Raw genomic sequence first — 12,166 nt, forward strand, 5'->3', positions numbered from 1 at the left:
TCCACTGTGAGCTCTAAAAGTCTCCTTTAACTTGATCTAATAAATGGCCTGTGACACAGCTCCCAGTTTTTCTCATGGGTCCAGAGAGGAAGATTTTCCATATATGTCAGCCTCCACATATTTTCCACTTCAGCATCAGTGTTGACATTAGAGGAGCCTTCATCCAGCTGGTTCTCATGCTGCTTCCTGGGCCTGGAGACAGCTTCATGCAGTCACCCACTAACCAGGCCGGTTCCTGTTGCCTCTTGGCTCATCCCTGTTGACACCGCTTGTTGTTGAGTAGAGCGCTAACTCGCATCAACCCGAGCTTTCTTTCATCTATCCCCGGGGGCTTGGTTGGCCCTGAGTGGGCTCCTGCCTGTTCTGAAGTCATGGGGATCCAGGGCATGGAGCTTTTCGCCATCGGCGTGGTCATCATCCTTTTCATGGCAGTTCTCAAGCAGTTTGGGATCCTGGAGCCGATGTCCTCGTTTGAAGGTAACAGCCCACCTGCAGCCTTTGCTGGGTAAACTTTTATACACCTTTAAGCACTGCCTGAGTGCACTGCACTGTAGGTTAGTTATATGATAATATCAAAAGTGTTTAATAATAATCAATCAACAATTATAACGTTACATTAAGACCGCTGAGTTGTATCATGTTGCCTTTTGAACTTATAAGACCTCAGCCTCCACTCAATGAGTTATTACTGTTTACATGTGCATGTATAAACACTTGTACCTGCTTACATTATAGTGTGCTATAAATCATTTATTAAATGTTTGTATACTGCGTATAAATTCTAAGTTATGAGGCTTTAATGCGGTTTATGGTTTATGTAATAAACTGTGGTGTTGCATGCCATTATGGAAACACTTCTACAAAAATCTTTACATAACATTGCTTGTTTCCAAATTTGGTTATGAAAATAAAGATCGTCTGCTCCCTTGAGAGTTTAGCAAAACAAACTGTGTAAAGGGTTGCCCAAAAAAAGAAAAAGTTGTCAGGATGAGCTCGTGAAAAATTGACATTTAAGAACTTTTGGACTTTTAAAGGCCGCCACCGCATGATCAGATTTCTCTGTGATTAATCTCTGTCTCCTAGTAAACACAGCTGGACTTATCCAAGACTTCTGATTACTTAGTTTTAACACAGGAAATAATACTCCAGTATTAATCACTGTATCTTTAATAAACTGTACGCTTCAGCCAATCAACGGTTTTCTGCATTTGAATGTTATCACCAATGAAATTTGGAACAGTTACAACTTGTTGCTTACATGTTAATTGATTAATAATATTTATTAAGTATTAATACGTTTATAGACAATATATGAAAATAATATGTGGACAAATATAACCAACAGGACCCATTGTGCTGGTTTTTAAGCATATCTAAAGGGTTTAAATTTAACTCTAGTATTTGTAGTCTTTCTTAGTGGATGTCAATCATTTGGAGAGTGATCAAATAGTGATGTCCACACTGCCTCCTATAACTAACTAAGATAAGTTCATTTTGGTTTATTTTATACTGTCTAGATTACATCACAGAAAAGTACAAACGCAAGTCATGAAACATAGACGTGAAGACGAAGAAACTGTGGTGTTTAGCAGCTGATGAGCCCTTCAGATCAGAGATGTCAAATTTATTTTACATAGTGGGCCACATACAGTCCAGTATGAGCTTAATGGACCAATGAAAGTCCTCTTTCTATCAGTGCAAAGATGTTTTAACTACTTGTTAATATATTAATATAAGGAGTGCAATTTCAACAATAAGCTTACTTTTTCTATATGCATGACTCTGTGAGCTTAAATCATAAGAAATAAATGTTTGAAATTACAACACTCATTGAAAAAAAAAAAGAAAATAAAAATAAAGAAAGAAATATACATATATAAGTAGAGCAGACACACAGGTAAAAGCATGTGTTCACAAATTATGAAACACATGTACAGGAGTAATTTAAGATACTGAAATTTAACTTTTCAAAATGTTTAATTCATATTTATTGGAGTCCAGTTTATTTCAAGTTCTTTATGAATAGGTGGCACAGCTAATGTGCTCTTAACCAAAAAACGCATTTACCCCAGGGTAGCATTTGTAGGAGAGCTATGTAAATAACAACCATACAATATTAAGCTTTATACGTTATTCTTATTAGTTATTACTTTCAAGTGACAAAAGCATAGGAACCTTTGCTTTAAGGTTTAATATGACTCGGAATGAGTGACTGAGCAGGAAACAGGGGAGGTAGGTGACAGAGGACAAGACAGAAATAAACTTCTATACTGCCAAATATCTTTTTGAAACCACAGCTATCTCCATCTGGTAATTTTCATGTTGAATACAGCTTTTAGACACTTTGCATTGGCTTTATTTTTCTGATCTGGAAGCTACATCGAAGTTTTATATTGTGTATGAGTCAGACACATCGGCTAGGAGGAACTTGAGCCCATTCGACAGAACATATTGAACTCTTAGATGTTGTGTGCTTTTTTTCAAATAAGATAACAGTGCATGACCTTTTTCACTTCAATGTTCAAAAGCATTAATGTCCTAGTTTTTATGTTTCAATCAGAAATTGACATCATGTTGACAAACCTCAGCAGCCTTATTTATAGCACAAGGGTCTTTGAAAAAAGCCTGAGTGAAGAGTGGAAAAAAGGTCACGACTACATCGTCTCTGTTGAGTCTTTGTTCACATTTTGTCTGTGAAGTACAAAAATCCAATTAAAGTACTTCTAATGTTTTTTTCCCTTTTTTCTTTTTCGAAATTCTGTAGATGTTGTAATATTTGGGGGCTTTTAACATTTCTTTCTAATGTTATATTCAGAGTTGAAAAGTTTAATGGGCTTTTATTATGCCTGATACTTCGTGAAGCCTTGAAGGGCTAACAGGCAGCGTACCTTTAGGACAGCAAAAGAAACATCAGACACTGCTCTTTGAATGATGCATTTTTTCCCTTTGACTAGAGTTTTGGGCTGAAGGCCAGCGAGTCAGAGTGCCCTACAGTCACTGTGCCAAGACAATTACAGCCGGAAGGCTCCAGTCGGCACATTAGTGCCTCTCATATGGCTCGGCATCATAAGTAATAAATTCAACAAAAACGCTAGTAATGTCCTTACATAATTTATCACTCCTCTCAATCTCTACTGTCTTCAGTTCCTCCAACACCACCTCTGCCTCTTCCTCCTCTTCTCCTCCAATACTAGAGCCTACACCCAGGTTTAGCATTACTTCACATCAATTATACATAAAGTATCGAACAAGCTTTCTCTGAGACCGCCTAAATATGGAGCCCCGAGTACTCCTCCAGGACCCTGAAGGACACTGGCCATCCCTGAGTAGCCTCCAAAATTCCCATCATGTGCCTTCATCTATTTAACTACCTACTTCAACATCTCCCACTAAGACTTTCCCAACTGCAGTGTCATTATCCCACTCCTGGATCATCTTCTAATTGCCTTAATCATCTTTAAGTACTTGTCACCAGAATGTTTGCGTCATCACCGATACAGGAAGTGGAATATATATCTGCTATTGTAGTTGGATGGATTTTAAGTTTTTTCTACATTAGGTCGTTAGGTCCATATATATTTGGACACTGACACAAGTTGTTGTTTGTTTGGGGGGGTTTTTTGTTGTTGTTTTTTACCCGTTTACTGAAACATACTCCATTTTAAATTATATGATGGACATAATGTGTAGACTTTCAGCTTTTACTTGAAGGTATCCATGTTCAATCTGGATGAAGGGTTTAGGAGTTTCAGCTCAACATGTGCCACCATTTTTTTAAAGTATTTGGACGATTGATTTAAAGGCTAGTTCATAGGCAGGTGGGGCAATTGCTTCATTATGTCATTATCAATTAAGCAGATAAAAGGCCTGGAGTTGATTTAAAGTGCGGTGCTTACATGTGGAAGATTTTGCTGTGAAAAGACGTGGTACAGTCAAATAAGTGTTCCATGCAGGTGAAACTAGCCGACCTTAACCTGCAAAAACAGAAGAAAAAAAAAAACAATTAGACAAATTTCTGCAATAGTAGGAGTGGCAAAATCTACACTTTGGTACATCTTGAGAAAGAAAAAAAAAAAGCACTGGTGATTTGAACAACACAAAACAACCTGGACGTCCATGGAAAACAACAGTGGTGGATGATCGCAGAATCATTTCCATGGTGAAGACAAACCCCTTAAAGACAGCCAACCAAATGAGCAATGCTCTCCAGGGGTTAGGCATTGCAATATCCAAGTCTACCATGAAAAGTAAATATAGAGGGCTCACTGCAAGATGCAAACCACTGATAAAACTCAAGAATAGAGAGGCTCGATTGCACTTTCTTAAAAAAAAAAAAAAACATCTAAAAATGTCAGCACAGTTCTAGGAAAAATATTCTTTGGACAGATGAAACCATAATCAGTCTCTACCAGAATGATGGCAAAGTGTGGAACAGATCATGATCCAAAGCATACCACATTATCTGTAAAACACGGTGGAGGCAGTCTGATTTCCTGGGCGTGCATGGCTGCCAGTGGTACTGGGACACTAGTGTTTATTGATGATGTAACACAGGACAGAAGCAACCTAATGAATTCTGAGGTGTTCCGAGACGTACTGTCCTCTCATATCCAGTTAATGCAGTCAAATTGATTGGCCAGTGTTTCATTATACAGACAATAATGACCCAAAACATACAGGCAAAGCAACCCAGGAGTTTATTAAAGCAAAGAAGTGGAATATTCTTGAATGGCCAAGTCAGTCACCTGATCTTAAACCACTTGATTACAACAGTTACTACAGTTTAATACAATGAACTGGAACTGGTGTAACACCACATACAAAATTTTAATCAGCTTTTGCTTTAATACTGTAAAGTTAACATTAATATTAATATAAAAATACTACTGTTTAATGCTGAAATGAGAAATGTATGTATCTGAAGAAGCATGCAGTGAAGCAACTTGAAGGGTTTGTGGTTGTGCCCTTTAAATCATGCACCCTCACACTCAGTTAAGGTTTTTTGTTTGTTTGTTTTTTTTAAATCTTGAATATGTGCATCGGGATCTTATGGCAGGAAAGCTTAATCCACATTTTTAAGCTAAACTATATATGCAATAAAAATGAAAGTTTGTATTTTGTTTATGTTATTTAATTCATGTCAGTAGGACACCAACCCAAAATGCAAAATGTTAAATTCAATTCAATCCAGTCCAGTTTTATCTATAAAGCATCAAAGCACAACAGTTGCCTCTCGTTATTATTATTGATAACGAGGGGCTGCGGTTTAGGGAATGCCTCATTGGGATAGACGGGTGGAAACTAGACAAAGAGCAGAGAGAGGGTGAAACAAGAATAAATGTGTGTGTGGTGCAAGTAGGTATTTATAGACATATGACCGGAAGAGGAGTGTTTTGGGTGGAGTCTAGCTCCTGAAATTCAGAAAAATTAGCTCCAATTATGTGCACTAATTTAATTTCCCTGGCAGTGTGACTTCTTCCAGGTGTATGAGTGATGAGTGAGTTTTTTTTTCTGTCATTTACATTCATGCTACTGTGTGTGTGTGTGTGTGTGTGTGTGTGTGTGTGTGTGTGTGTGTGTGTGTGTGTGTGTGTGTGTGTGTGTGTGTGTGTGTGTGTGTGTGTGTGTGTGTGGTAAATGGAAAGTCAAGAGCTCAATAAATCAAAATCTAAGTGTGATGCTAAAGGAAGTTAAATCTAAAGTGAATACAGGTATTGTGGTATGAGGTGGTAAAGATCTTCTAGCTCCAAGAGTGTGTTGATTCCATCAGCAGCAACAAAGACGGGTACTATGGATGTTTTGATAAGACCACAGTTTAATATTAATTGAGAGTTAATTTGTCTGGGATTGCACCACTTTTCAGTCACAACTGGTGCAATCCCTATACATCTGGATGACAAGCAGGACTGGTCCTTGAACTGGTCTTCCTTAGATGTAACCCAAGAGGTTTTGTTGAAATTAATTGATCTCTATGTCGCCTCATTTTTTTTTCTGTCTTTGTGTTTGCAGTTTAAGATATTAATTTTCTTTTCACATTTTCCTGCCTCAACGTTTTGAGTTTAAGTTGTGTTTATAAAAGATTCGTTGTTTCATCATTGAGAATACAATACAACAGGCTTTTTAAATATTCATTAATTCAGTGTTTTCACAACAGAGTTGATTATAATCTCGTGGGGGAACCAGACAGGCAAATATCTATTAAAGTATGTTTTAAACCACATCAGGAGGCTATCTCAGAATCCATTTTGGTACTGTGTATGTGCTAAAACATTCCACATTTAGCATCAGCAATACATTAGTGGTCGCTTATTAATCAGAAGATGCCGTGGCCTATTTGATGAATTATTTATATCATCAGCACTCAACAAAAGCTCCTTTGATTTCACCCTACGAAAAATATTCACTCATTGGCACTTGTTGTGTGTGTTTGTGTAAATGTGTGTGTGCTTATAGTTCAGTTAAGTGATGTGATCTAAAACCAAACCACTGACCTTTCAGGCCGGTGCTCTCTGATGTCGATTTTTGGGATCAGTCCAGGACCTATTTTGGGATGAAATCGATGGCAGAGGTAGCCTTGGCTTTAAAGATGTATGAGCCCTATTTCGGGGCTTTCTGATACCAGTATCTGGTGTTTTACTGGCGGTTTGTGTTGGATATTTTAAGTGGCAAGTGGCGTCAGTGTACGGTAAGAAAAGATAAGGAGGAAGTGAGTATTTCACTCTGTTCATCTCTGGTTTCTTTGCTCATTTTCATGTTTCTTAGAAGCCCTTTAGATCAATTTAATAAATTACTCAGAATTTATGATTCGTATCATCAATTTCCCAAAGCTGGTACATTTAGAAAATGCTTTCAGTTAAACAGGACCTACTGTGCTTCTTCTTGTTTTATCTAATATGGCCAAAGTTTCAAATAAGTTCAGCATATGTGCAATTAATTCCTCTGAAAGGAAAGCTCAGGGTTTAGACTTTAGCTTTGACACTTTTTTCTACTCTTGGACTTCTATAATATCAGCCCACCTTCTGTTTGCAAGGGGCAGCCAATCAGAAGGCAATCAACTAAAAGTGAGAGGAGCTTTAATGCTGTTTGTTTCAGATCACTGATGAGCTGAGGGGCTAAGGCACAGTAAAAGATAAAAAGATTTATTTGAACTGTGAATCAATAAAATCAAAATAGCAGGCAGTAGTGGACTGGCAAGTGGAAGCACCAAAACATTTCCCGGTGGCCTAAAGGTCATTTTAGCCTGCCGTGAATTTGAGCAGCAATATTATAAAAGTGCGAATGAGTTGAGGGAACTATCAGACCACAGCAGATCTGTCTCTAGCGTCCTCCTCTGCCATATCTTCCCTTTGCGGATCCTCCATCATTACATCCATGAGATTTCTCTGTGGTCTTCAACTTCTTCTCCCTGGCAGCTCCATCTTTAACATCCTGCCTTCTCTGCACATGTCCAAACTGCTCAACCTGAGCTGTTCCTCTGATGTACTTATTTCTAATCTTGTCCATCCTGGTCACCTCCAGCATCATCAATCAGCCCCGTATGTGCTTAATGTAAGAGCTGTCATTTTTAATTATTATTTTCTTATTTTAATGGCTCCATCCTCCAGGATCTGAAAAACAAATGATGTGAGATGAATGTCACTTTCAGTTAATGCTGTTTATTTAGAGCAATATGCTTAAGAAGCTGCATCTTATGATCTTAGGAGTTAATACAATCCACTAATGGTAGACTCTGTTATCTATGATTTATCGCTGGATTTTATTGCTAAAGTTTCAAATTGAATGAGTAGGAAATTATAGAAGGTCTGCATGGACATAACTGTGAATGGAGAGAAAAACAATTTCTTAGTCTATGGAATTACATCCTCATATTACATCATGCACTTTGTGCATGTTGTCTCTTTAGTCTCCACTAGAGGGAGGCACACAGTAAAATGAGCTTTGAACAAGTGTCACAGGGCCTGAGGGAGCCTTGTCTCACTGTTTTTCTTTATTACATGAGAATGAGTGTGTGACAGGACTCCACCGAGGCATTAAATCTGTGCTGCAGATCCCAAGAGAGACGGGGGAACAATTAGAAAGTGGATCACGGAGATGACTGGGAAAATGAGATTCAGGACACCTGTTGACCTTTGTCACCACCCTCTCTGTGTCCTTAAAGGCAAATTATTTTTCCGCTTGTCACATTTAGCAGAAATCATTCTAATCTTTGTCAGCTATGCCTATTTAAAGCCGTCCTGCACTGATTTGATGTATTTTCCGGTCTCGTGTTGAGGTTGTTTTGATGGAAATGGGAGAAATGCAACTTTCTCTGCTTCCTCAGGAGTTCAGAGGTTAATTAGCAGAGAATAAGGTGTGATATGGAGGGAGGCTATAGAGGAGGAAGCTGCACAGCATCAGTCATTTGTTCTGTGGTGGATTTTCCTGATGCACCTCCTTGTGAATTTTGGATAATTTTTTTTATTGTTATCACTGACGGCAGGAATAATATTTACTGGAGAAATCCCAAGCCAGCTTCAGCTTTTTGCCAAAAACCTAATCTATGTGGTGTGAGAATATTTGAGCTTCCTCTTTGTGTGATTGGATTTCCTGTGGATTAACGTGGTGATCCAGATTTTTTGGGGGGATTTTTTACTCTCATCTGAAGCATTTGACGTTCATGAGGGAGTTGGACCATCACACCCTGCTTTTAATTGTGGAAAAAATCCTGTAACATTCATTGGAGCACAACAGATCACCGGGGTAAAAAAAAACCCAAAAAAAAAACAGGCAGTCAATTAAAAAGGCAGAGGGGGAGAGCTAAATAAAGAATCATCAAGAAAAAAATGTGACATAAAAAGAGTGATGAGTGACTGACACTGTTTCAGAGACAGGAAAAGGCAGTGGAGAAGAGTGAGACTGTGAGAGGCAGATGGATTAAAACAGGTGTCTATAGAGAGTCCAGTGATGTCGAAATAGAGGCAAGGAAAATAACAAGAGAAGACGAGATAGAAGAAGAGGGGAAGATGAGTGTAAGATGGGAGACGGAGGGACTCCAGACAGTTGGCATCGTCTGCCTGGTGATCATGTTCCTCAAACTGATGCACCTGCTGGGCCTGATCGACATCACTGAGACCGGTGAGATGCCACAGGAGGGGGGAAGTGAGGAGGAGGAAAGACACGGAGCAATTTGTGAATGTTGTGAATGTGTCTGACCCAATTTGGATACGTGTAGATTATCAAGAGAGAAGAAGACATAGCTGTAAGAGACATGAGACAGCCACAGATGGTGTAAACTATAAAGACTTTTTTTTGGCTTGGTTTTACACAGGCATCATTTTAAAGCTTGTTAGCTGAATAATTGATGTGAGTTGACAGTCAGTCCCTATCAACCTCTGGTAATAATTGCTCACATGTATATTCTTTTAACCCAAAGCTTTAAATATGTAAATCTTTTAAAAATGGCAATTATAGAAATACACAGTGTATTACTGATTCCTGAAATACTAATTTCAAACAGGAGTAAATAGTTTGATTTCAGTTTGGCATGAATACATATTTGATGGTCTGGTGAGTATTTGCAGCACTGGGGCATTAAAGGGGGAATTAACTATCATGGTAATACCAGTGCAGCAGTTTGGCTCGTGTTTTAGTGACAGTTAGTGACATTAAAATTGACACATGTTTAAAAAAACAACCATACTTTCCCAGTACCTCAGAGTGTGTATAGTACAGTAGCTACAGAAATCACTTCTGTTAGAGCAATGATTCCCCAGTACCAGTACAAGTACCCCCAGGGTACTTCTCCAGCCAGGGGAGTACGTGAAAGATCAGCTATTACTTAGGCCAGTTAAAGACTTTAGTGGACATTAACATGTTTAAGCACCCTCGAAAACATGATTCTTCACCCTCAATGAAGCAATAATTTTGAGTTAAATACAGGTGATATATATAATTAAAAGGTTTATTTATTCAGATAATAAATCATTAAGGAAAATGTGCTTATAAATTGAATCTTTGCCAATCAAGTCAATTTTATTTCACCAGATTCCATTAAATTTGACATTTTATCTTTTATTTATGTTACAAACTATACATGGAACATTCACATGTAATTAAATTAGAGGTAGAAGTAAAGCATTTTGGGCACAGGCTATTTGACTGCATAAAACCTCTCTAAAAGAAATAAATGAGGAGTAAAACAAAGAAGAAAAACTGATTTACTTTTATCCAAAGAGAAATCAACGATTAAGATAGTTTTCTAAAATTATGCCTAACACTTTACATTATTACATAATGCATTGCAAATCCCAGCAAAGTGAAGTCTGCCATTTTCATTCTTAATGTATTATAATAGTTTTCAGTGTATTTTGTAGATTGTGTTCTGTGTGTCTGAATTTTCTGAAGTTTTGAGCCCTGGGTTCAACATTTCCATGGTAACAGATGCCTCCGCCAATCAGACGCCACTGTTTCAATTTAGGATTGTGGGTAGAGTAAAAAAAGCCTTTTCATTACAACGAAAAGGTTGATATACAGACCTGTGCTTTCTGTAGGAATACTTACCATCATCCCATGTTTTAGATTGTAGTAAGGCGTAACTCTGAATGTTTATGGCTCATAATGAATCAGGTTTTTATTTCCACAAACTAAATGCTGACCTGCAGAACTCTCGTCACCAATAGTTTTTCTTGGTTATTCTGTATTATTTTGTATCATGCAGGAGATACAGAATAATCATGCTCTGATGGGATCATATGAGCGTTATTTTCTTTAATAGAATTTGAAATTATTAAAAATGTGCAGGTTAGATTCATTTTAGATTAGAATCTTTAGCAGGCAAATTAAACTTTTTTGCAGAAATGTTGCAAAAATGCATTGAACAGTCTGAAAATTTAGAGGGGAAAAAGGAAAATGTGTGGACTTTTGAGAAAGTATTTCATCCTACCGGGTGCCTTTTCTGATATAACTGGGTTACAAGAGCATGACCGTCTTTGACAGCTGCACCCATACAGACAAGGTCAGAAGCCATCTTCTTCTCACATTGTGCAAGAATAAATGAACTATAAAGAAATGTTGAAGAGCGGATCACATTCCAGTTTTAATCCCCTTCTCTGTGGTTTGGGTTTATGTTTCACAGCGTATCATATTTCCCCGCTCTGCTGGGTGTTTTATCCGAATATGACATGAATCCTCTCCTTTGGACCCAGCGTGTAAACCACACAGCGTCCGATCTGACTTGACATGTTTTCTTTTTGTTTTTTGTTTTTTTCTTCCTCTTACTGTCACTCTCCCACTGTTCTCCATTTACGCTCTTTCACTCCATCTCGGTGTCGACACCCGTCCACCTCCTCCACCTCTGTTCTTTCTGTCTAAAGATGGTGAGTATGTAACAGCACGAGTCCAACCAAACGGAGAAAACTTCCCTCCTTTTTTAAAAGTGTTTTCTTTTTGCCCGGCTGTGCAGTGCTTTCTCTTAGTGTGCAATGGTAACCAATGTCACGACACTTCATTTGAGTGAGAAAGTGTCTTTGATCTAAATGATCAAACTTAGGTTTTCTGTGGTGGCTTTTGTTTTGAAAGTCGCTCCATATAAAGTCAGCCAGATTTGAAACATTTCCCACACGTCTACCTTCAGGATAGGCTGATTTTTGTTCTATAATAACTTTTTTATGTTTAATGAAGGCATGCAAACTTTTACTTTTATACTATAAATATACTTTCCAAGTTACAGGCCCTTGAAGTACATAGAGATTGGCTGGAATTCAGTGCTTTTTAATGGCCTTTCATTTTTAAATGCTTGAACCTGATTAAAACTGATTTGGTTGTAGTTTTTAACTATGTTTAAACAAGGCAATAAAAAAAAGTGATAAATTTCAACCTTCCTTTTATATATTTCAAGGGCCTGTAGCTCAGAAACTACTCATACATTATTGACCAACAATATCAGCTGATTCTGATGGGGCCATGTGGGATGCATTGATTGAATTCTCATAAAATGACCCTCCAAGTTTGGTGACATGTCCACCATAAAGAAAGTACCTCCTCCTCTTATTTTACTCCCTTGTTCGCCTGCCTTTTCCTCCTCCACGGTTTTTTGATAATTCTCTCTTTTGAACTTCGAACATTTTCCTCTTATGCCTCCTCCTGTTGAATGTGTGAACCCACCCACACCCCATCTCCGAATGTTGAC

At 38.0% G+C, this 12,166-nt stretch overlaps 1 protein-coding gene across 1 annotated transcript in view; it reads left to right on the forward strand.

Annotated features, from left to right (window-relative positions):
- LOC146657696 (calsenilin-like) overlaps nt 1-12,166 on the forward strand; it is a 76,859-nt gene that overhangs the window by 54,036 nt on the left and 10,657 nt on the right. The window lies entirely within an intron of this gene.

Source organism: Rhamphochromis longiceps, linkage group LG12 (genome assembly GCF_057381845.1).
Source record: "Rhamphochromis longiceps isolate RC_006_pf linkage group LG12, R_longiceps_female_GT1.1, whole genome shotgun sequence".
In the NCBI taxonomy this organism is placed as follows: domain Eukaryota; kingdom Metazoa; phylum Chordata; class Actinopteri; order Cichliformes; family Cichlidae; genus Rhamphochromis; species Rhamphochromis longiceps.